Source organism: Lycium ferocissimum, chromosome 6 (assembly GCF_029784015.1).
Source record: "Lycium ferocissimum isolate CSIRO_LF1 chromosome 6, AGI_CSIRO_Lferr_CH_V1, whole genome shotgun sequence".
In the NCBI taxonomy this organism is placed as follows: domain Eukaryota; kingdom Viridiplantae; phylum Streptophyta; class Magnoliopsida; order Solanales; family Solanaceae; genus Lycium; species Lycium ferocissimum.
This window is the reverse complement of record NC_081347.1, coordinates 13,784,135-13,806,762: the sequence shown is the minus strand read 5'-3', so window position 1 is coordinate 13,806,762 and position 22,628 is coordinate 13,784,135.

Here is a 22,628-nt window from a genome sequence, read left to right as displayed (position 1 = left end):
CAACAACAACGTACCCAGTGTAATCCCACAAGTGGGGCCTGGGGAGGGTAAGATGTACGCAGACCTTACTTCTATCTTTGAAATAGAGAGGCTGTTTCCGATAAAATCTTCAATCTGAAAAAGTAAAATTTCATACTATAAGAGAAAGAAAAGAAAACAGCTCAACTAATCATGTACAAGTATGCATCATGGGCCTCAAGATATTCACCAGAAATATCAAGGTAGACGAAGTGACGTAAATTTTCGCCAGTTACTAGTAACAGAACGACTGGAAGAGCCTTCAAACCTCAAGCTCCTGAAACCAAGGAAAGAAAGACAACGATCAAGAAGAGAAAAAAAAAAAGGGATAGATTTTTTCTCTTCAAAATAACGGAAAGACATCAAGGAGGCTGCCTTTAAGAATTTCTGAAATATCTAGCCGTGAAACTGTGTGTTGCGCATAAGCTATTCAACTTCTGCTAGAAGATTTTATAGTATGCTTTTATGGATATGCTAAACCGATAAACGTTACTCAACTTAGTTATGCAGATTTAACTCTAACTGTTGTTTTTAAGCATCTTAGCATTTTCTTCGGAAGCAATCAACTATCAGGTTTATAAATCACAATTGAAAACAAAGCTAGTTGAGTTGTCAACTGCATGTGTAGCGAGTAGAATCTCTCTAACTAGTTGCACTTCTTTTCCAACGTCCCCAAAATCCATCCTATCTCTCAGAGGTTCAACTCAAAATGCAACTCCAATCTGTACTATCGAGATCACGCATTCCTGCGCATGTTTCATACTAGAATCATCTGGATTGATAAGTCCTTCCTCCTCTTGTCTCTGCTGCTGCTAGGTAGAAGCGTTGGGTCTACTATTTCATCAATTATTTCAGGTAAAGCCATTTTAGCAAAATTGTGAAGAGTCAGTCCATCTTCGAACATGCTGTCAGTAGGTCACTTTCCAGTAAACATCTCTAACAAACGTGGAAACCTTACATCCCATGCTGTACTCTGTACACAGAGGAAAGAAAACATGTAAAATCAATCTGAAAACTCTCTCAAGAAGACACTACTTTGACAAAGAGATAATTACGGTACAATGCGTTTCGGTGATCTAATTTACAAAATAACCAGAACATATATATGTTTTGTATATTAAATATACATATACATATTTTATACACAGTTATACATATAATAACATAAATATACATATAATATACATAACCAGTGTATAGGTTTTGTATATTTTTGCTTGCGCCCATAATTAATTTTGGCCGACGGGCCAAAGATTAAATAGAAACTTTGAGAAACCATTTAACAATAACCATTATAAAGATCTATATCAACTTTGAAGTATCTAAAAAGCATGAGTAATGGAATCAGCATATCCACTTGAACTACTCTGATTAGGACGATATTTGCTCATGGCTTCTGAGAAAAACTTTACTAATCCAAAATCAGCTGCATCGCCAGTCATGTCATTGTCGAGAAGAATATTGTCCGGCTTCAGATCACAGTGCATACAATTGGTTTGTGGCAATGGTAATGAAGATGTTCCAGTGCATACATCGATAGAAATGTTTAGTCTTTGAACTAGACTTAGGATCCCCACCTCATTATTTGAGGTAGGATGCCAGCCAACTTTTCTAAGCTCCCATTAGGCATGTATTCTAAACTATAAACGGACTACCTTCAAAATCACAAGTTGAACAGTCAGTATATATCTTACTCTCTCCCGTTCAAAATAAGTGTCCACTCAGCTTCTTCACTCCCTTAAGAAATACTAATTCCTAGAAGAAAAAAAAAGGGTAATTTGACTAAACTATTTTTAATTAATAAGACGTTTGCTTATTTATTATCTTGAGTAAATAAGGGCAAATCTGGACAAATGAAGTCAATTCTTTCTTTGATCACGTAAGTGGACACTTATTTTGAATCAAAATAAAAAGGTTAAGTGAACACTTATTTTGAACCGGATGGAGTAACAATTAATGATAACTTTAATTTCATTTCACACACGATCATTGAATTTTACTTATTAAATTTTTATTGACACTAAGTATTTACATCAAATCAATAAATGCAAGATATATGTTTTTTACATAAGCATTTATCACTCAATCATGCGACTTTTTTGGTGTCCTTTCCTTTAATTTTCTTGTTTAAATGGCTTTAGGCTGCAGTTTTCGATTTTATACTATTACCAATGAGTTTCTCTCTTTAGTTTTCTCATTTTTACTGGAAAAATAATATCCAAACACGCAAAATAATACGGTAGAATATGTGAAATAGATTCTAAAGAAAAAACAAGGAAATACCAAACCTCAAGAATGGGGAAATTGTAGAGAGTGGAAGAAAGAAAGAGAGAAAAAAAAATGTCCGAATTAGAGCTTTTGCTTTGAAGTTTAATTTTGGAAATATTAAAACATTACAAGGGATAGGAAAGTAAATTACTTGGCAGACATGGATATGTTTTAAGTTAAAAGCCTTGTGTTGCCCAACTTATGACTTTGGCTTGTTTTAGTCACGACCCATGTCACGGGTTATGATGGCACCTACACTCTCTCCGGTAGGCGAACCATCCCTAAATCGTTTGACCCTTTTCAAAGCAAGTTGAATTTAAGTTCATTGAAAACACTACGTAACAGTTATAATAATATAACTAATGCGGAACAAATAACTTGATGTTTGCAATTCCCAAAACCTGGTCTTAACGTGTACATGAGCTTCTGATATGGAATACATAGTTTGAAAATGAAATACAAGCCTCAAATTCTGAAATAAATACTGTCTGTAGAAAAGAATTAGATAGAATACATAGGACGAGATGCGGGCTACGAGTCCGGCTAGTAGCTCTCCCAAAATCTCTGATGATAGCCTCGGTAAGTCACGAGGCTTGAACACGAATCTGGATCAAACTGCGCACTCCCACAAGTGAGACGCGATAAGCAATAGTATGAGTACAACACTAGTACTCGTAGGCATCATATGCTGACAACGATTAGATAACACATATAAATAAGAAGAAATCAACAAGTAGAGTAGATAAACAGTCAGGTACAATCACTAAGCATATTCAAGTAAAAACTCACAGTAATAATAATCACACTAAATCTCAATAATCTTAGGTCATAAGCCTAGGTGAAAGTCTCTAATCCTCAGGTTCGTCAAGTTTCTAAGTAGGTACCTTACAAACAAGCAACAACTCAAGTAATTCACCAACCAAGAATCCAATGAGATAATATGTTATGCAATAATATGAAGTGCAATGCAATGCTCCCCAGGCCTTCTCTCCGTACTGTACACATGCTAAGGACAATCGTCAAAGTCATAACCCATGGGGGATCCGTGAAGTCCATGTACCAAATGCCATACAGGCCCACATAGATTATCATTGTTACCATTTTTCACTCGGGCCCACATAGATTATCATTATTACTATTTTCCACTCGGGCCCACATAGATTATTATTGTTACCATTTGTCACTTGGGCCACACAGATTATCATTGTTACCATTTACCACTCGAGCCCACATAGACTATCATTGTTATCATTTGCCACACAACTTTCATCACTTTCTTATCATAGTAACTAGCCATGCATGAAAATGGATGGTATGTCAATGCATGGAATTCAACTTAACAACATCGTAAATCATGGAGCCAATAATTACATATCATGAATACAGAACACAACTCAAGTCATTAATATGAATAATCCTTTTCTTTCCATGAGATAAGTGAGATATTAGGTGACTTAGTAAATAAAACAAGAATCACAACTTATTATCAAACACGGCGACAAGCCCACATAACAACATCCATACAAAACTAGTGGATTTATCACCACAACTATACTCGAAGACCTATCATTCTTTCCCGCCAACATCTACCATTACACACGATTCTCTAATTAGAGTCTAACAAGGGTAAGTCGTAACCTACCTCGAAGCCGAGCAGGAGACATGAACCCGAACTTGAGCCTTCCTCTTCCGAAGTGTCTCCGAATGGTCCAAATCCCGATCCGGAGGAAGATTGAGTCTTCAGGAAGCTCTACCGTGTCCAAATTATCCAAACGAGTTCAATCTAGTCAAAATAGTATTCTACAAGGTTAAACGAGTCTAACGATACCTATATTGTTATGATTCTATTCGGAACCCTAAAACAAACCCAAAATAGTCAAACCGGAGCCCTAAGGGAAAAACTGGAATTTCGTAGCAAAATTAGGTTCAATATTGTCAAAACAGTAGTCTACGAGTTTAAGCAAGTCCTATGATACCATATTGCCATACTTTGATTCAGAATCCAAAAAGATAACCCCGAGCCCCTCAAGCGTAAAACTGAAATTTTATTTCAAAATTAGTTTACCCATAGCTTAATTAGTCTATATCTAGAAAATCCATTCAAAAAGCCAGCATTTTGATCCTCAAATCCATGATTTACAACTTTTCAACTTTTGGGTTCAAAACCTAATTTTCCCCAACCAAACACGGATAAAATCGATAACGGAAATAATCTTAAGGAAACATCAATTAAAGGATAGATACTTACCCCCTTGTTCAGACGAGAACCACGCCGTGAAAATTACTTCAAACACAGCTCTAGAACTCAAGATATGCTCAAAATACTTAATGGACGAAGTCTGATTTTTAATACACAACGATTTCAGCATCCACGACCTACCACGTGGCATTTCCGCACCTGCGACCCTATTTCCAGACCTGCGGCTTCACAGGTGCACCCCTTTTTCCGCATCCGCGACTACACCAGAACAGTAATCCTCTTCGATACTAAAATGGGCATAACTCCCTCATACGACGTCGAAATTCGACGATTCTTTTTGCTATGGCTTCGTAATTATGATACAAATCTAATGGTTCAATCGAAACATGAAACAAATGTCGTTGATCAAGATGGTATCCTTTATGCCCAAACAAACTCCGCTGAAAACATCGAATACAAGCGCAACACAATCCAATTCCATCCGAAACTCATTAGAATATCACCAAAACTTGTGGACAAGTACAAAATCATCATACAAACTTGTTGAAACTTTCAAAACATAGATATGGGCTCGTCTTGACCTGATGTTGACCGTGATAAACTCTAATTCTTTAACTTAACTAGTTTCTCAACCAATGACCCAAATCACATCCGATCCCTTCGGGAATTGAACCAACGACTACACTAAGTCTTAAATCACTTTCCAGACCTAATGGAATCGACAAAACTTTGAAAAAGACTCATTTACCTCGGACGTTGACTTCGGTCAAACTTCTTCATTTCTTAACTTACGGATTTCCAAAAATATCCTTTTCCTTACCAAAAACTCATCTGAATGCCTCGGGAATTGCGCTACCTTTTCCCGCAACTCATAAACATCAATACGAAGCTAATGGAACCAACAAATCTCGGATCTAGGTCTTATTTCTTCCCGTGACCATCTTTTCACCATAAATAGACATATTTAATGCTAAAACCTATTTAATTGTCAAAACTCAAGCAAACGAACTCTAAAATTAGCTCCGTCAATTTCTAAAGGTCATAAATAATATTTCAAATCTAAAAGAATCTTCAGATCACTAATTAGAGCACGTTTTCCCAAAATAAATATTTTATCCAAATAATTGAATTTCAGAAATTCCCAAGTGAAACCTTCTCTCAAAGTGAACCAAATTACATCTGTTTGACTTCAAATTTTGCAAGCAATCAAAATAATTATCATGGAGCTTCTGGAATAGATGACACGAAAAATAGAGCATCATTCTCAAAACGACTGACCGGGTCGTTACAGCTTTAAACTTCTAATTAGGCATTTCTTCAACCTTGTCAAGCACTTAAAAAAGTTAAAAAGAAAAGCTTAAACCAGCTTTTAAGAGCGAAAGCGAACATCCTCATAGTCAATCAACATTAATTAGTTACGGATAGTTACTACACACTTGTGTGAGTTCCTATTCATCTATACTATATTAAAGCATGAAGGCCTTTAGAAATATTGATTGAATTTTTTGCGTTTCATTAAATTACTCTATAATAAACAAAATTGTCATTTACTATTTTCTTAAATTCATCATTTAATTATGTTTATCATATTTCAACTGTCCCACATCGGCTGACACAAAGAAAAACTAGGAGTTGACTTCCCATACAATCATCTCAAGGGGCAACACGTGTGTCATATAGTGCCAATAGGCAGGGTCTGCGTTCGTGTGACCCCTACCAAAGTTATCATCCAAACTTTATTATTTAATGGGCTCTACATTATATATCCAATTGTCCAGAGATATTTTTTTATGTGAGTTGTTTATATAGTCTGTAAACTCGAAACAATTATTTTAACCTCCAAGTATCAATCATTCTTTGGAAAAATTTATCCTTTGAAATTGTATTACTTTCTTTCTTTCATGAATTTTGACAAGTTTTATGATTTATTTTATTTCTGTATTCATGATATCTATATTTATGCGTGCAACTTTTTTATGTGATGCCTTTTCGTGCGTGGATTAATTTCTAAGGTTGCAAATGGTATGTCAATTTGGTTCCATTGCATGATTAGACGTTTATTTTTTTCTTTTTCATGAGTTTAATTAATCATATCAATTAATTAATGTTAATTATAGCTAGGTAAATCTTATAGTTGTTACTTTAAATAAATGAGTTTGGATTTCACGACTTCTTTTAAGAAATGAGTTTAAGCTGTAAAGTTCATGAGCATATAGAGATAAATAAAATTTTCACGAAAAAGTATACAAAGTAGTTAAAATTATTATATTGTATATATATAATTATAAAATTTGTGTATATCATCTACTAGTTTGGTTCAGGTTTTTCTTCGGTTAAATCAAACCAAACCAAATATGATCAGTGTTTTAAAATTTAAATCAAACCAAATCAAAGTCGAATTAGTTAATCAATCTAATTTGATTTTCGGTTTAAATAAGTTTTAATCAAATGGTGAACACCCCTAGTCTTTGGGCCTCGGGTATGAAAGGGGAGATACTTGACATGCTAGTTTGTAGTTTTCCTTCCTATATCCTTGTTTTGATTAGTTGAACAAGATATCTATGCCTTCTTGATGAATTTTGACTTGTTATATGCTAGAAAAGGATCTTTTATCTTTGTATCCGTTGAAATCCTATTTGAGAATGAGAATTTATACTCCTTACATTCTTTTTCTCTTTATTTGCTCCCTATATGATGTGTTACTGGTGTGGAGCTGAGATGTGAGTATTGGGGACCGGGTGAGTTTGAAGTTGATATATTGATGAGGACCGTGTAAGTCTGTGATTGAGGTATTGATGAGGACCGTGCATGTTCAGTGTGATATAGAGATATGGGGTTATTGAGCCGGATTGTGAAGCTATATGTCAGGACTATTGAGTCCGAGATAATAAACATGATCACATGTGCATGTGGATATGAATCCATCCCTCATGAATCACTGACTTGGTACCTCCCTTGCAGGTTGCACGTTGGTATGAAAAGAGTTGGCCAAATGAGTTAAAAGAGAATTATGTGATAAAGATTATCTTTAATATTTTTCCTTGCTTTGATTCATTATCTGTATTAGACTTGTCTGTTTGGTTGATTTTAACTCAGAAAATGCTTATGATATTATTTGTCAAGTACATGTCTATGTTTCTGTCATTATTTTATTTATGTTATATCCCGATGTAAACTGTACAGGTTAATGGTAAGATATCTTTTAAAGTAACTCTCATCACTACTGTATTGGGAGCCTTCAGAAATTTATTGAGTACATTGGTTTCATCAAGTTTTTTTTAAGTCGAGTGGTTCAAAATATAAAAAGTAAACATACGAAGAAATCACTTAGGGGGTTCAACATCTACTATATATACATAAAAAATTTTTAACCTTGTAAAAACAAGGGGGTTCGGATTAACACCCTCGTCTGTTGTATGTAAATTTCTTGGATTTGAGTTTTAGTCGTTCCAATTACTTTTCTTCTTAATTTACACGATTTTTTTGTTCCTAAAAGATTAATTTTCACTAAGTTCGATAAAGATGGATCTTGGCCTAACTCAACCTCAATTGATGTAGGATTACTGTCACATAGAGAAACCACTTAATGGAATCTCGTCAAGGGTATTCAAACTTAACTTTAGAGAAGTCGATATATTTTTCTTTTCTGCGTTGAATGTGCACCAAAAATTTAAATCAAACAATGCAATGTTTAACTAATCCATACAAATACTTTAATAGAACTACAATTTTATAAATCGAAATTAACATAAAAAATACAGCAAAAAAAATTCTACTAATAAATGTACGATTTAAATAATTTATCACTATTATGGCTGAAAAATAGAATTCTATAAGCCTAGAACCAAAGAGGAGAGAGTACAGAGTTTTTTTGTTAAAGAAAGTTTTCTAAAACTTAACTTAAACTTTAAGATTTGCTTAACAAAAAATTTATTTTAAAGATTATTAGTTTGTTTTTACACAACTTTAAAGTTTTAAGAGTTACTCCTTTATTAGGAAACTTTTAGGTTATTAATTGTTAAAAAGAGAGGAACAAAATGTTGACGCCACAAAATAGTCCAAAAAAAGAGCGCAACGTTGCTACTTGGAGTCAAACCTTGTGCCTCTGATATGTACACCACCTAGACCTTTGGTCTTGCTTGTGTCAAGTGTGTTCAAAATAAGTTATATCGTCTGTTATATTTGACTTATATACGCGATATAATTTTTTGACGAAGGGTGTTAGTGAGCTCCACCCCCTCCACTTGTACTTTCATAGTTCTAATGCGTAAGAATATGATTGGCTATCTTTTTCTATTTTGTCCATTTCTTTGGGTCGGAGTCATGTAACATTTCGACCATGCGACTTATTTTGAGTTCCCTTTTTTTGGTGAATTTCAAATTGTATAGAAATAGAAGGATAGAATCAACTTATCGGATCAGCATTGGATTTGAACCGACTACGGTTTCGGCCTTCCACAACACTTCTAAATACTTGCACTAGTAGAAATTTTGAAGTTTTTAAATTGCCCATAAATTATAAGGAAAGAACTATTAAAAAAAAAGAGATGATTTTTATCAATTAACAAAGAAGAGAGGATATATAGGCTGAAAATTTAAAGGGTCAAAGAAGGAATTGATGAGCCATTAATCTAGGCATTAATGAGGTCTTAATTAACCGCTTCCGTGGAATTGAAGAGGAGAGATAAATAATTTATTTATACTTTGGGTACACAAAGTTATTTTTTTCATAAGTGTCACTTCACTTGATTTTCTTTCAATTTTACTGACAAAGCGACAAGTTGAAACGATGATTGAGAAGCCACATAGGAACTTGGTATTATTGGATTCCATCGCGGTTAATTTATTATATAGGGATAATTTGATAAACTTATATTGCATTATTAATTTTTTAATAATTTTTAATATTATTATGAAAATGGGTATATAATTATTACCTGCTGCACTTCTAATTGCGCAATTTCAAAGGTAACGTCAGGTTTAACCGAGTAGGGGACCAATGGCTAGATTTATTCTGTTTTTCACCTTTTATTTAGGGTCATGATTTCATTGGCCTAATTTAGTTGGTCCTTTCCTGTTGTGACAAATGGCCGCCCAACAAAATCAGTAATTCAAGCACCTATCCTGCCAAATTTTCGTTGTCACTTATCAGATTGGAATTTCTCAGTATTTGGGGTTGTAGTTCATCAAGTGAGCCTCCCATTATAAAATATAAAAAAAAAATGCCAAGAGCAATGCTTGTCCATCTTATATATACATAAAAAATAATTTTAACCTCAGAAAATAGATTTTTTTAAAATAGAGGAATGAACACTTTGCCTAGTGTGGCTCCGCCACTGGGTTTCATACTCATCCCACACTTGTTGTATTCTTTGTGCAAGTTCAAATCCTAGTACCATTATAGTCGTGATTAAGTTTCTAGATTTGAGGATCCAGCGTTGTGATTAGCCACGTGCCTTCTACTATATTGGACATGACGTCTCTTTTTCATTTATATCATTTCTGTTATGTTTTCAAACTTTATAGTGGTGAGATTCTTGTACTTTAATTTCTAGTTTGCTCATGAAAATGCGACTTCTAATCTTTCATTATTTCTTTAAAAGATTTTTTTTTTTAAAGTATTTTTTTCAAAAAACATTTTTAGCCAAAAGCTTTGTGTTTGGCCAATTAATTAAAAATGGAGCAAATATTAGTATTTGACCAAGCCGTTAAAAAGTGCTTCAATTTGTATTTTTTTCTCAAAAGTCTTCAAAGTTGGCTATTCCCCAAATTTATTTTTCTTCCCAAAAGTGCAAACATCTCACTTTTTTTCAAATAAGCACTTATCTAAGTACTTTTGGGGAAAATAAGGGCCAAATATTAGTTTTGGATTTGAGAATTTCGGCCTTCCACATTGTATTACATTTATTCCGTATTCATCTTAATTCAATGCGTTAGACTTAATTATTTGCTTCCGTGTATTTTATTTTGGGTAAGAAAAACTTGATTCACCTGACTTGAGGCTAGTTGGGTGCCATCGCGGTTAAGGGATAGTTTGGGTCTGAATAAAAAATACGAAAATGGGTCAAAAATACCCCTGTACTATCAGAAAAGGTTTAAAGATACTTGTCGTTATACTTTAGGTTTAAATATACCCCTACCTTTATACTTTCGATCCAAATATTTTAAAATTGGGGAGGGACACGTGTGTCAAATGACCCACCCCTAATTTTAAAAGACCCGATTACTTCATTAACCCACCCGTTCAACCCAACCCAACCCAACCTATTTTCATTATTTCTTCTTCTCTTTTGTGGCCGAAAAAAATGGTATATGCGGCAATCCTCCATTTCATCTTCATTGGGAATTATCACCATGCCGAAGGTTTCTCAGGGATCTGGAAATGGAGGATCACCAAAGATTCCATTTTTTCCGACCACTAAAGAGAAGAAAAAATGATGAAAATGGGTCGGGTCGGTTCAAACAGGTGGATTTTAAAAGGAGCGAATATTTTAAAATTGGGGGTCATTTGATTTTGAGCTTGACACACATTCCTCCGTTAAAATTCAGGGCAAATTTGTGTCAAACTATAATGAGAGGGGTATATTTGGACCGAGAGTATAACAAGGGGACCTATATTTAAACCTTTTTTGATAGTACAAGGGTATATTCGACATTCATACTGTAAAGGGGCAACCTTGAGGGTGGTAGTTTGTAATGACCCGTTTGGTTGTTATGAGCATTCCTTCTTTCCCTCCTAAATACCCCTCGTTTGGACTAGCAACAGTAGCATTTTACGCGCGAAATTAGCGTGTAAAGGTGACCTATAGTCGATTTGGAAAGAAATAACCACTTAGGATTTTTGGAAACAGGTGCCTCGCACCTGCTTTTGGCAGGCTGCTCCGGTGAGCCCGCATCCATGAGAACTCCACATAGGCGAGGAATTCAGAGAATTAATGAATCCGCATATACGGAAAACCTTCCACAAAGGCGGCATCGCGTAGGCGGGTAATGGCTCGCGAAAGCGGAGATCGCTGGTCAGAACATATATTTATTTTCCCATTTTGGTATTGGACCTCATTTTCACCCACTAAACTTTATAAAGCTTATTTTAGAGTAATTTTAGAGGATTCCTTGGTTGCTTGGTGAGGGTAAGATCTAAGCCCTATGTTATTACTCTTTTTATTTCCTTTATCTTCCTATTAGTTCTTTCATATTTGGGTCTAGGTTTTTGGAGGGAAACTCTTTTGATTTGTAAAACCCTAGGTGGGTAAATGGTTTTCTTTAACGACAATCATGCTTTGTTTTAGAAGTGTAGCTTAGTGTTTAGCTTGGGAAGTTATTTTCTAATTCCCATGGCTAATTCAAAAATGGATTTCTCAATTGGGTTAGTGTAGGGTTTTCTTGAAAAATTGGGGGTTTTGGTTAGTAGAGAAATTGGAAGCTCATTCGGGGATAGTTAAGTATAAAACTTAGGTAGTTAATCGTTGGAGCTTTAAGTAGACTAGTTTTGCAAAAAGTTCTGAATTTGCCCTTGCGAGCCTGGGGTCATTTTCTTAGAGTCGTTGAAGTCCTTCTAGGAGTATAGTAGTTTGAATGTTCATAGTATCGCTTGTTAATGTAGAATACTTGCTTGAATAGACTTCGCTCGTTCAGATGTGCACCCAAAATGGAGAAGCTCAAGATGGATGTTCGTGGTTCGTGTTCGGAAATGGAGGTAGGTTACGGATTACCTTCTTAGACTTTGATTAGCAGATCGCAAGTGATATGTAGTTATTGACAGGGAAAGCATGATAGGCCTTCGGGTATGGTTGTGGTGTTAAATCCACTATGTTGGTATGATTTCTGATTATGTGGGCTTGTCGCTGAACTTTATGCAATTTTCGACATGTGGTGTACTTTACTACGTGGTTGTGGTGATGTGGGAGGTGTTAGTTCTATTTGTTGTGATCGGGATTAAATATCTGATACGTTTCTATGGCAATTTTAATACATTGGTGAATTAACTTTATGGTGTTATTGAATTCCCTATCATATTTATTGGCATTGATTACATGTGATTCATCATTCTTGCATTCACACATTTATACAAGATGAAAGAGTTATGGAAACAAATTCGAAATGGAAAGAAAGTAACATGATTATTGCTATAGTCCGAGGTCTGTACCAGATATAGTTGCAGAGTCGACGCCCGCTGTCTATTCCGGGGTGGCTAGTACATGGACGCCACGGGTCCCCCATGCGTCATGACTATTAAAGAAACAAATGCTCATAGCATGTGTGTACAAGTTCAAGGTATTGGTCATTGCATCACATTTGCATTGCATCTCTTATCATCTTATCACATTCTTATTGGTGTGGTACTTGTGTTGTGATCTATGGTTGAGGAGTTTCTTAGAACTTGGCAGACTTGGGGAATAGAAGCTTAACCTAGGCTATGACTTGATGCTTTCGAATATGCTGGGTCTGTTGGTTGTTATTGACTGCTTTATCTGTTTACTTGTTGATTCATGTATTTCATATGCGTTAGCTAATCTTAGGCGGCCTATGATACCTATTAGTACATATGTTTGTACTCACGCTACTCGTTCTACACCTTTTTATGGGGTGTAGATTTTCTCTAGGTTGAAGTTTGAGATATCAGAATAGATTTCGAGGATTTCACACAGATGTTCTAGGTGAGGCTGGTTCTGCTTCTGAAGTCTCCTCCTACATACCCTATCTATTTTCACTCGTACGGACAGTGTTTATGATTTTAGAGTCTGTATGTCTTTCAAATCCTGTAATTTGTCATAGAATCTCTTGTACCGTGTAAGATCAGATTTTGGGACAAGTAGTTATAATAATCTTGTTCGTTACTTGAATTGTCACTATGATTAGATTATGCTTCTAATTGTTTTAATTCTGCACTTATTTTCTAAAAAGAGGTAATTGACTTGGGAAATGGTATGCCTACTATAGGGAATAGTGTAGGTGCCACCACGACCCGCGATTTGAGTCGTGACAAGTTGGTATCAGAGCCCTAAGTTACTGACCTCACGAGTACAAGAGCAATGTCTAGTAGAGTCTCATGGAATGGTTCCGTACCTATCCACGAGAGACTATAGGACATTTAGGAAGCTTTTCTTCTTTCACTCCTATCGTGCCACTTCAGTCAAATTGGTATCTAGTGTAGGGTATTTTCGAAATGATGCGTATGCTTGCTTTGTGATTAAGAAGTGGTTGACGAGTTTAGGGTATCGTATGAAGTTTTCAGACTCAGCTGATTTTTACTTTTGGTTCAGGCCTCTCGCGTCCTCAAGGGAAATTGTCCCGTCGGCGGAGACGCATCTGCGTAAGATGGGCCGCCATGCCAAGAGCCGCATCCGGGTGACATGGTCCGCAGATATGGGGCCGCATTTGCGGAGTGCTGTCCACAGAAGCAGACCAAAATCGATATACCTGATGTTCGCATATGCGAGTGCATCCACGCATAAACGGACCGGCATCTGCGCAGAAGGGTTCCGTATCCGTAAAGCCATTAGGCAAAAACCAGTGAAGTTCTGTCCTAATTTCGAAACTTGTTCCAACATTATTCCCATATCAAATTCATTCAAACCAACATTTCTGCGCACATAATCAAAGCCCAATAAGGGCGCAAATGTAGCATAATATCGAAGCCCGATGAGGGCACAAATCCAACATCCAAAAACTAAAGAAAAACAACCAAAACCAAAGGAAACAATATCCAAATCATCTAACAACCAAAAAGCAATAAATTGTTTAAAATAAAAGCCCTAACAAGGGCTAGACTAGTAAGCTGAAAAGGGCTATATCCTGTCGTGCTAAACTCTGGGCCTCGTCCTCTCCATCTGAGCTGGTATCATCACCACTGGAACCACCCTCAGGCATTGTCAGGAAGGATTAATTCTCATTATCATCCTCGTTCTCAATCAGTAACTTTCCTTTCGGATTCATCAGCTTGAAGATCCCCTTGATACCCCTCTACATCTTCACTAGCAGCTTGCCTCTCGACTTGCTCTTCTTCTTATCGGCATCGAAATCTCAGCAAAGCTCATCGTGGGCCTATGCTATGGCGGTATAGACTATCTCGAGGGGACTAACCGACGTCTTAAGCCCTTTCTGCGCCTCCAAGTATTGTTTCATCTCCTCCCGGGTGACTAGAAACAGACTCTGAGGGACCGGCCTCTGTGGGAGGCCTGAGAATTCCGAACACGAACTCCCGAATAACCCTCAGCTGGGTATCAATCGAACCAAAGGGCCATTCCGGCTATATAAAGGTCTTATCATTAGCATCAGCATCCTCACCGGTCACCTCGATCTTCATTTTCTTACTGTGCATCACGCTACCCTCTCCGGTGATCTTCAATGGGTGGAACCCCTATCTAGGTCAATCCAATGATATGTGGGATGCTCAGAAACCCCTTTCTTCTCGCACAAAGCTATAATCAGAGAAAGGAACATTAGACTCGGCCCACCTTGGTGCAAGTATTCTCGAATCACGTGATAATCCACGTTCACCAAAACGACCTCTAGAAGATAGGCAATGATCAGGGAACGAACGTACGCGCATTCGATAGTATTACCTAAAGGGCATATCCTACTGGTGATGATGTACTGCCACCTCTTCGTCTCCACAGTAAAGTAGGTGTTTTTTATCCTCGTCTTCTTGTAAACCCAAGTAATCTTGTCCCTCTGGCTTTCTGGAATGAGCTTCAACACCAACCAATGCCCGTTCCCACATATATATTTTGCCTCCATAGCATCCACCGACTGGTTGGGCAAGTCGTAATTTTCACAAGGCGCTCATAAAATTCGGGTAGTCATTCGGGCACTTTGCGCATATTGATTCCCCTCTCAGAAAGGAGTTTCTTGTCTTGCATATTCTCAAAGTAACGGTGCTGGCAATCACGAGACATGAGCTGGACGGTTTCATATTGATCCTCATCATCCCTTTTGACCTCTTCATTGCCTAAGACTATGTTTTCATTCTCATTTTGATCCATCTTTCATCGACTAGTACCTGGATCGATCAAAGTCAAGTTAGTCCGGCATTTGATTCATGTTCAGCAATTTAATATTGCCAAACCAGCCAAAGAAACTAACAAAATTAACCCCTGAAGCACTGTTGTGATGCTACTGCTTTCAGACTTTCGGTGCACGTCCCGCCCATGCGACAGAGACCGCTTCTATGAGATAAGTCGAGCAGAAGCGAGGTCGCTCTTATGTGAACTTGTCTGCATATGCGGATGAGGCATTTCCAGTTAGATACTACACCTTGCACAACATAATGAGCCGAAACAGAACCGTGCCTGCAAAACTTGTTCCACAGGGGTGAGGTCGTCATCAACCTATGAAACACAAAAGTGTTTTTTTTTCGAGTTTCCTATTGATTTTGGACTTAAAAATTCCCATTTTACCCCAAATCTTCAATCATTCAAGCATGCATGGTGATTAAAAATGGTGGACTACGATTTCAAGCAACAAATACCCAAAATTCTAGAAATCTTACCAAAAACTATTTGAACACCCCATCTAATTGTTCTTCAGTTTTCAACCCAAATTTGAGCAATTCTTGTACTTTACACAGTGATAAACATGCTCTTACGCTAAACAACAACCAAATCTAAGGATTTCACAACCACCCGCATATAAATCCACATCAAGAAATATTAACTTCTTACCCAAAATTCTCAACATTTAAGCATGAATAAACCCAGATTTGTAACTTTAATTCGTCCTAGAGTAAGAAGGAAAACAAAAGGTATACCTTGTTGTGAAGATTTGAAGATTCGGAAAAGGCAATTGAGTTCGAAAATTCCTCTTTTCTTGAGTAATTGTCCCTAATATTTTTTGTCTCTTTTTAGTTTTATATTTGCAATAGAAGTGGGAGGAGGGAAGAGTTTTATGGGGAGTGGGGCGTGTTGAAGGGGTGTAACATTTGGGAGTGGGTTTCAGATGTAGAGAGGAGTGGGGGTATGAGGAGTTTTGGAAAAAACATCTCTTTTACCTCATTTGAAATTGCTCGACTTTTGCCTTCGCAGATTGGGATCCGTATCAGCGAATCCTCCTATACGGAATGGTCACGGCCTCTATGTACCTCGCCTTTCTAGATGAGCCGCGTATATGGACGTGCTCCCGCGATAGCATGCCCGCTTCTGTGAACTCTTCTCTACTTAGAGGTTGTCGCCTATGCGGACAGTCCATCGTATCTGCGGGTGCGCACTTGCAAATATCTCCTCACAATAGGCAAATTCTGCATGGGGTTATTTCCCCAAAGAGCGTTGATCAGCCACAGTTTGACTCAAAATCCACCTCCCTGACTCTTACGTGAATCTTACAAAGCATATCAGACCATCGAAATCCTATCATGTGTTTAACCAACCAAGGTTTTAATTTTCAAGACCGCATGGATGGACAAGGTTGAAGATTCGATAGTACCGACCCTATTGTCTGTCAAAGCCAGTGGCCTTCCAACGACCGAATTCTGGAAGACAAGGTTATGCAACAGATTCCATACAGAGAGCATTTACTACCTACACGTTACACCACCACCAGCATTGAACAATGTATCATAATTTTCGGCGGCATTATCAAAGGGGAGAAGACAGCCGTGAATAGTATGACGGAGTGACCAAAGACATGGGATAATTCGGAACCATTGGGGCAGGTGTTCGCAAATCAGGACCGTGACGTATTTACGGATCAATCCTCCGTAGTCAAGAAAAAGGTAAAGACTGGCGTCAAGAGAATGATCGATAACGTGTTGTACTTATTTTATAATTTGAGCCGAGGCTTTTTTGATATGTTTTATTTCGGGGAGTTACGATTTCAGCAGGATATACTCATTCCTATTATTTTTGCCGAGATACTTCAACTCTTTTTGCCGATCTATGTACAACCTCTCGCTACCCTCCGTTTGGGGACGAACGATTGTCTAATTGGTATCTAATGAAACGATTCGTTTGGCCGTTATGAGCATTCCTTCTTTCCCTTCAAAATCACCCTCGTTTGGACTCGTAACAGTAGCATTTTACGCGCGGGATTAGCGGGTAGAGGTGACCTATAGCCGATTTGGAAAGAAATAACCACTTAGGATTTTTTGAAATAGGTGCCTCGCACCTGCGTTTGGCGGGCTGCTCCTGTGAGCCTACGTCTACATGAACTCCTCTGTGTAGGCAAGAAATTTGGAGAATTAATGAATCCACATCTGCGAAAAACCCTCTGCATAGGCGGCATCGCGTAGGGGGGCAGTGGCTCGCGGAAGTAGAGATCGCTGGTCAGAACAAATATTTATTTCCCCATTTCAGGATTGGACCTCATTTTCACCCACTAAACTTTCTAAAGCTTATTTTAGAGATATTTTAGAGGATTCATTGGTTTCTTGGTGGGGGTAAGATCAAAATCCTGTGTTATTACTCCTTTTAGTTCCTTTATCTTCCTATTAGTTCCTTCATGTTTGGGTCTAAGTTTTTGGGGGGAAACTCTTTTGATTTGTAAAACCCTAGGTGGGTAAATGGTTTTCATTAACTAAAATCATGCTTTGTTTTGAAAGTGTAGCCTAGTGTTTAGCTTGGGGAAGTTATTTTCCAACTCCCATGGCTAATTTAAAAATGGATTTCTCCAATAGGTTAGTATGAGTTTTCTTGAAAAATTGGGGGTTTGGGTTAATAGAGAATTTAGAAGCTCATTGGGGTTAGTTAAGTATGAAACTTAGGTAGTTAATCGTTGGAGCTTCAAGTAGACTAGTTTTGTGAAAAATTATGAATTCGCCCTTATAGGTCCGGGGTCATTTTCCAGTTGTTGGAGTCCTTCTAGGAGTATGGTAGTTTGAATGTTCATAGTATCACTTGTTAATGTAGAATACTTGCTTGACTAGATTTTGCACGTTCGGATGTGCGACCAAAATGGAGAAGCTCAAGATGGATGTTCATGATTCGTGTTCGGCAATCGAGGTAGGTTACGACTTACTTAGACTTTGATTAGCGAATCACATGTGATATGTAGCTATTGACGGGGAAAGCATGATAGGCCTTGGGGCATGGTTGTGGTGTTAAATCCACTAGGTTGGCATTTTTGATTATGTGGGCTTGCTGCCGAACTTTATGCAATTTTCGACATGTGGTTTACTTGACTACGTGGTTGTGGTGATCTGGTAGGTGTTAACTCTATTTGTTGTGATCGGGATTAAATATCTGATACGTTTCTTTGGTAATTTTGATAAATTGGTGCAAGGGTTGAATTGGCTGCTTTACTTTGTTTGTGAATTTCCTATGATATTTATTGGCATCGATTACATGTGATTCCTCATTCTTGCTTTCGTACATTCACACATGATGAAAGAGTTATGGAAACGGATTCGAAATGAAAAGAAAGAGAAAGAAGAAAGTAACCTCATTATTGTTATAGTTCGAGGTCTGTACCAGATATAGTGGCAGAGTTACAGCCCGTTGTCTGTTCCGGGGTGGCTAGTATATGGACGCCGTGGGTTCCCCACGGGTCATGGCCATTGAATTGACAAAGGCTTATAGCATGAGTGTATAGGTTCGAGGTATTGGCCATTGCATCACACGACATTGCTTCTCATTTGCATTGCATCTCTTATCATCTTATCGCATTCTTGTTTGTGTGGTACTTGTGTTGTGATCTATGGTTGAGGAGTTTCTTAGAACTTGGTAGACTTGGGGAATAGAAGCTTAACCTAGGCTATGACTTGATGATTTGGGATATGTTGTGCTTGTTGGTTGTTATTGACTGCTTTATCTATTTACTTGTTGATTCATGTATCTCATATATGTTAACTAATCTTAGTCAGCCTATGAGCTAATATTAGTTAGCTTGATTCATGTATCTACATACATGTGTTTCTTACTCATACTACTCTATTAGCTACATGATACCTTTTTACATGTGTTTGTACTTATGCTACTCTTGCTACACCCTTTTTCGGGGTGTAGAGTTGTTCCAGGTTGAAGTTTGAGATATCAGGATAGATTCCGAGGATTTCATGGAGATGTTCTGGGTGAGGCCCTAGCCGGTTCTACTTCCGAATTCTCCTCTTACATACCCTTTCTATTTTCCTCTTACAGAATGTGTTTATGTTTTTGGAGTCTGTATGTCTTTCAAATCCTGTAATATGTTGTATAAGCTTGTACTGTGTAAGATCAGATTTTGGGATATATATTTATAAAAGTCTTATTTGTTACTTGGATTGTCACTATGATTAAATTATGCTCCTTATTATTTTAATTCCGCACTTGTTTTCTAAAAAGATGTAATTGACTTCGGAAATGGTATGCCTACAATAGGAAATAGTGTGGGTGTCACCACGATCCGTGATTTGGGTCGTGACATCGTTAAAAAAGAGATGGCGGGAGGTGGACTAGTATTTGGTTGACTCGATATGAGGACATTACGAGTAGGGTTGTAGTATCTGCATCCGTAGTGACATGCATAGAATTAACTGTTCTCCCACAAAAAATCTCTAAGCGATCATAGTCCAACATATCACATGCAAAATGGGGTGGACATTCAAAAATTGTAATATCTCCACACTGATTCAGTGAGCAGCCATATTTTTGGAAGCTAGCATATGACCAGCTCATTGAGTGAGAAACATTCGAACAAACTCATTCTATATATAAAAAACCAAATATTTTAAATGTGTTCTTTTACATTCATAAAGATATGAACTTCGGGGCTAGTACTTCTTCTTATAATTACTTTAGATACAATTAAATTAGATATATTAAGAATTTCTTTAATCAGTTTAATTGTGGCTAGCTGTAGTTTGGACGAAATGCTACTCATAGTACATTTCCTTTGTAATGATGCATATTAGTTATTTATAATATCGTTCTCTCATTCAACCAAAAAAAAAAAGAAAAAAGTAAGAACTCCTCGTTGTTACAAAATAAGATAGGGTAAAGTTAGTTCGGTAATTGTATTTATAAAAATTCTTGACTAATTGCCTAATTAAAATTCTTTTGGTTTATGATTTGGTTAGCCCATCTTTTTAGCTTTATTACGTGGGTTTGCAAAGAACTCATAATATCCGGTTAACCTCATTTAGGAAAGTATCTATTCAGTCTCAAATTTGTAATTTAGCATTTGGAATAATCTAATTATATTATTCAAGATCAAGTGTCAAGAGCTTGTTTTTTTTAGGATAGAGTCAAATTCAGTTCATCTCATGAAATTGAGTACTTACCATTTTCGAACATATCTTATCTGTCAAAACTCATTAACTTCATATTACAATAATCTGATTTTTGAATATTATATTTGGTAAGAACATTATGAAAGCAGTCTATTTAAAGGGTTTTCCCCTCTTGTGAGAAGCAAGTGATATAGCAAACTAAATTAAATTAAGCTTCTATATTCTTAATTTGCTCAAGGTTTCTTACCACCCATGACTTCTTCAAGACAAGAATTTCTCGAGTGAGTTTCCTTTCAATTCCTCGTCATTTATTCTTTTTTTTCTTGTTATTTTTCTCACAGATTTCATGATGTTTTTCTGGTGCTTTCAATTTTTAGCGAGGTCAAGAAAGCATTCGATGCACTTAGGTCCAAAAAGGAAATGCTCTACTTGGAACAACAATTGTTGAGTGTTACGATAAAGAATCCAACTTGCACTTCTGGTACTGAGAAACAAAACAAAATTTTTGAAAAGTTGTTGGAGGAGACTGAACAATTAGCAGCAGAGGTTATTTTTCCTCTCATCAAATATTCATTCATATAATGCTCTAGTAAATTGATTATTGACTTTATTTGGCCTTCTTTTTTGCAGTACGAAAAGTTGGTAAATTATGTCAAGCATATCAAGACAGCATTTGATGAAAAAAAGAGTTAGCCCGAGAAATTTCCAATGGAGATTGCGTACTATAGCTTATTGCCTTAGTAACCAGGAAAAAAAGTTGGGTATCGTTAAAATAAAATAGCTGTGGTTCTCTCTTTGGAAATTCTATCATGTTTCTCGTACTTTTGACTTTATTGGAATCTATTCTGCTTTCTCTCATGAAATCAGTTTGTAGCTATATTAAGGTATGAAAAGTTAAATAAACAAAAATTAGTCAATTATCGCGTTCAATCGTATAAGTTTTTTCCATACTTGATTCTCATGCACCTTGCAAAAACAAGTGATAGCGCTAAAGCGGCATGGTCGGATTTCTTTTTTCAGCCAAACACTAAAAGTAGTTGCAAATTTTACTTAACAAATTCAGCAATATCTAACCTACAGTAGTAGGAAAAATACAAATGAGAATTATTGGCAGGGGCTGATCTAGTTATTCTGTGGCAAATTCATCTGAACCGAATAATTTGTTGTATGCGGAGGATTGAGTAAGTGAAATTTGACAAAGTTTCAACAACTATTAAATCCAAACTCATAATTTTAAAAATACAATAAGCTCAATGCACAAAATTAGTGTTTTAGGAGCCGGGGGGGGGGGGGGAGGGGCGAAGTGTTTTACACAGCACAGGGCTAGGCATAAGCCCGTGACACGGGGCGTAAATTCCATGTGTATACCCGTATGTCTCATATATCTTCGATTTTATAATTGCATTACTAAAAAAATAAGCAAAAGTAAAATTTTCATTAAAATTCTGCAAATAAATTCAAATAAATCACCAATAATATAAAAATTATCACAATTATTATTTGATATACGTAATAACACAAAAAATGATACTAGTCTAGATAATCTTTAAAATGACATATTCATCCACTTCATCATCATCCACATCTATTTAGTCCTTTTCGCCTCAACTAATATTTGTACTGATTTTTATTTATATATTTAAAGGACAGAGGGTAAAAAGTGTAACAGCAATGACAAAAAATGGATAAAATTGCTTCAAGAACATAGTGCTACGTAATCTCTATCCTATCAATTTCAAACATAATTATCTAAAAAAACTATTTATGACTGTGTTAGTTTCTATAAGAGTTGTTTTCTTTATTTATATATTTAGAAAAAATTACTACAGCATGAAAACATGATACCATGAAGTATAAATATCATTACATCAATAATAAAAAATCATTATCTGTAGCAAAAATACTTTTAAACAATAAAAATCAAATTTAACGCCCAGGGCTTATGCCTTTACACTCGGGGCTTACATTTTGTGCCCGGGACTTACACTCCAAATTCTAGGGCAT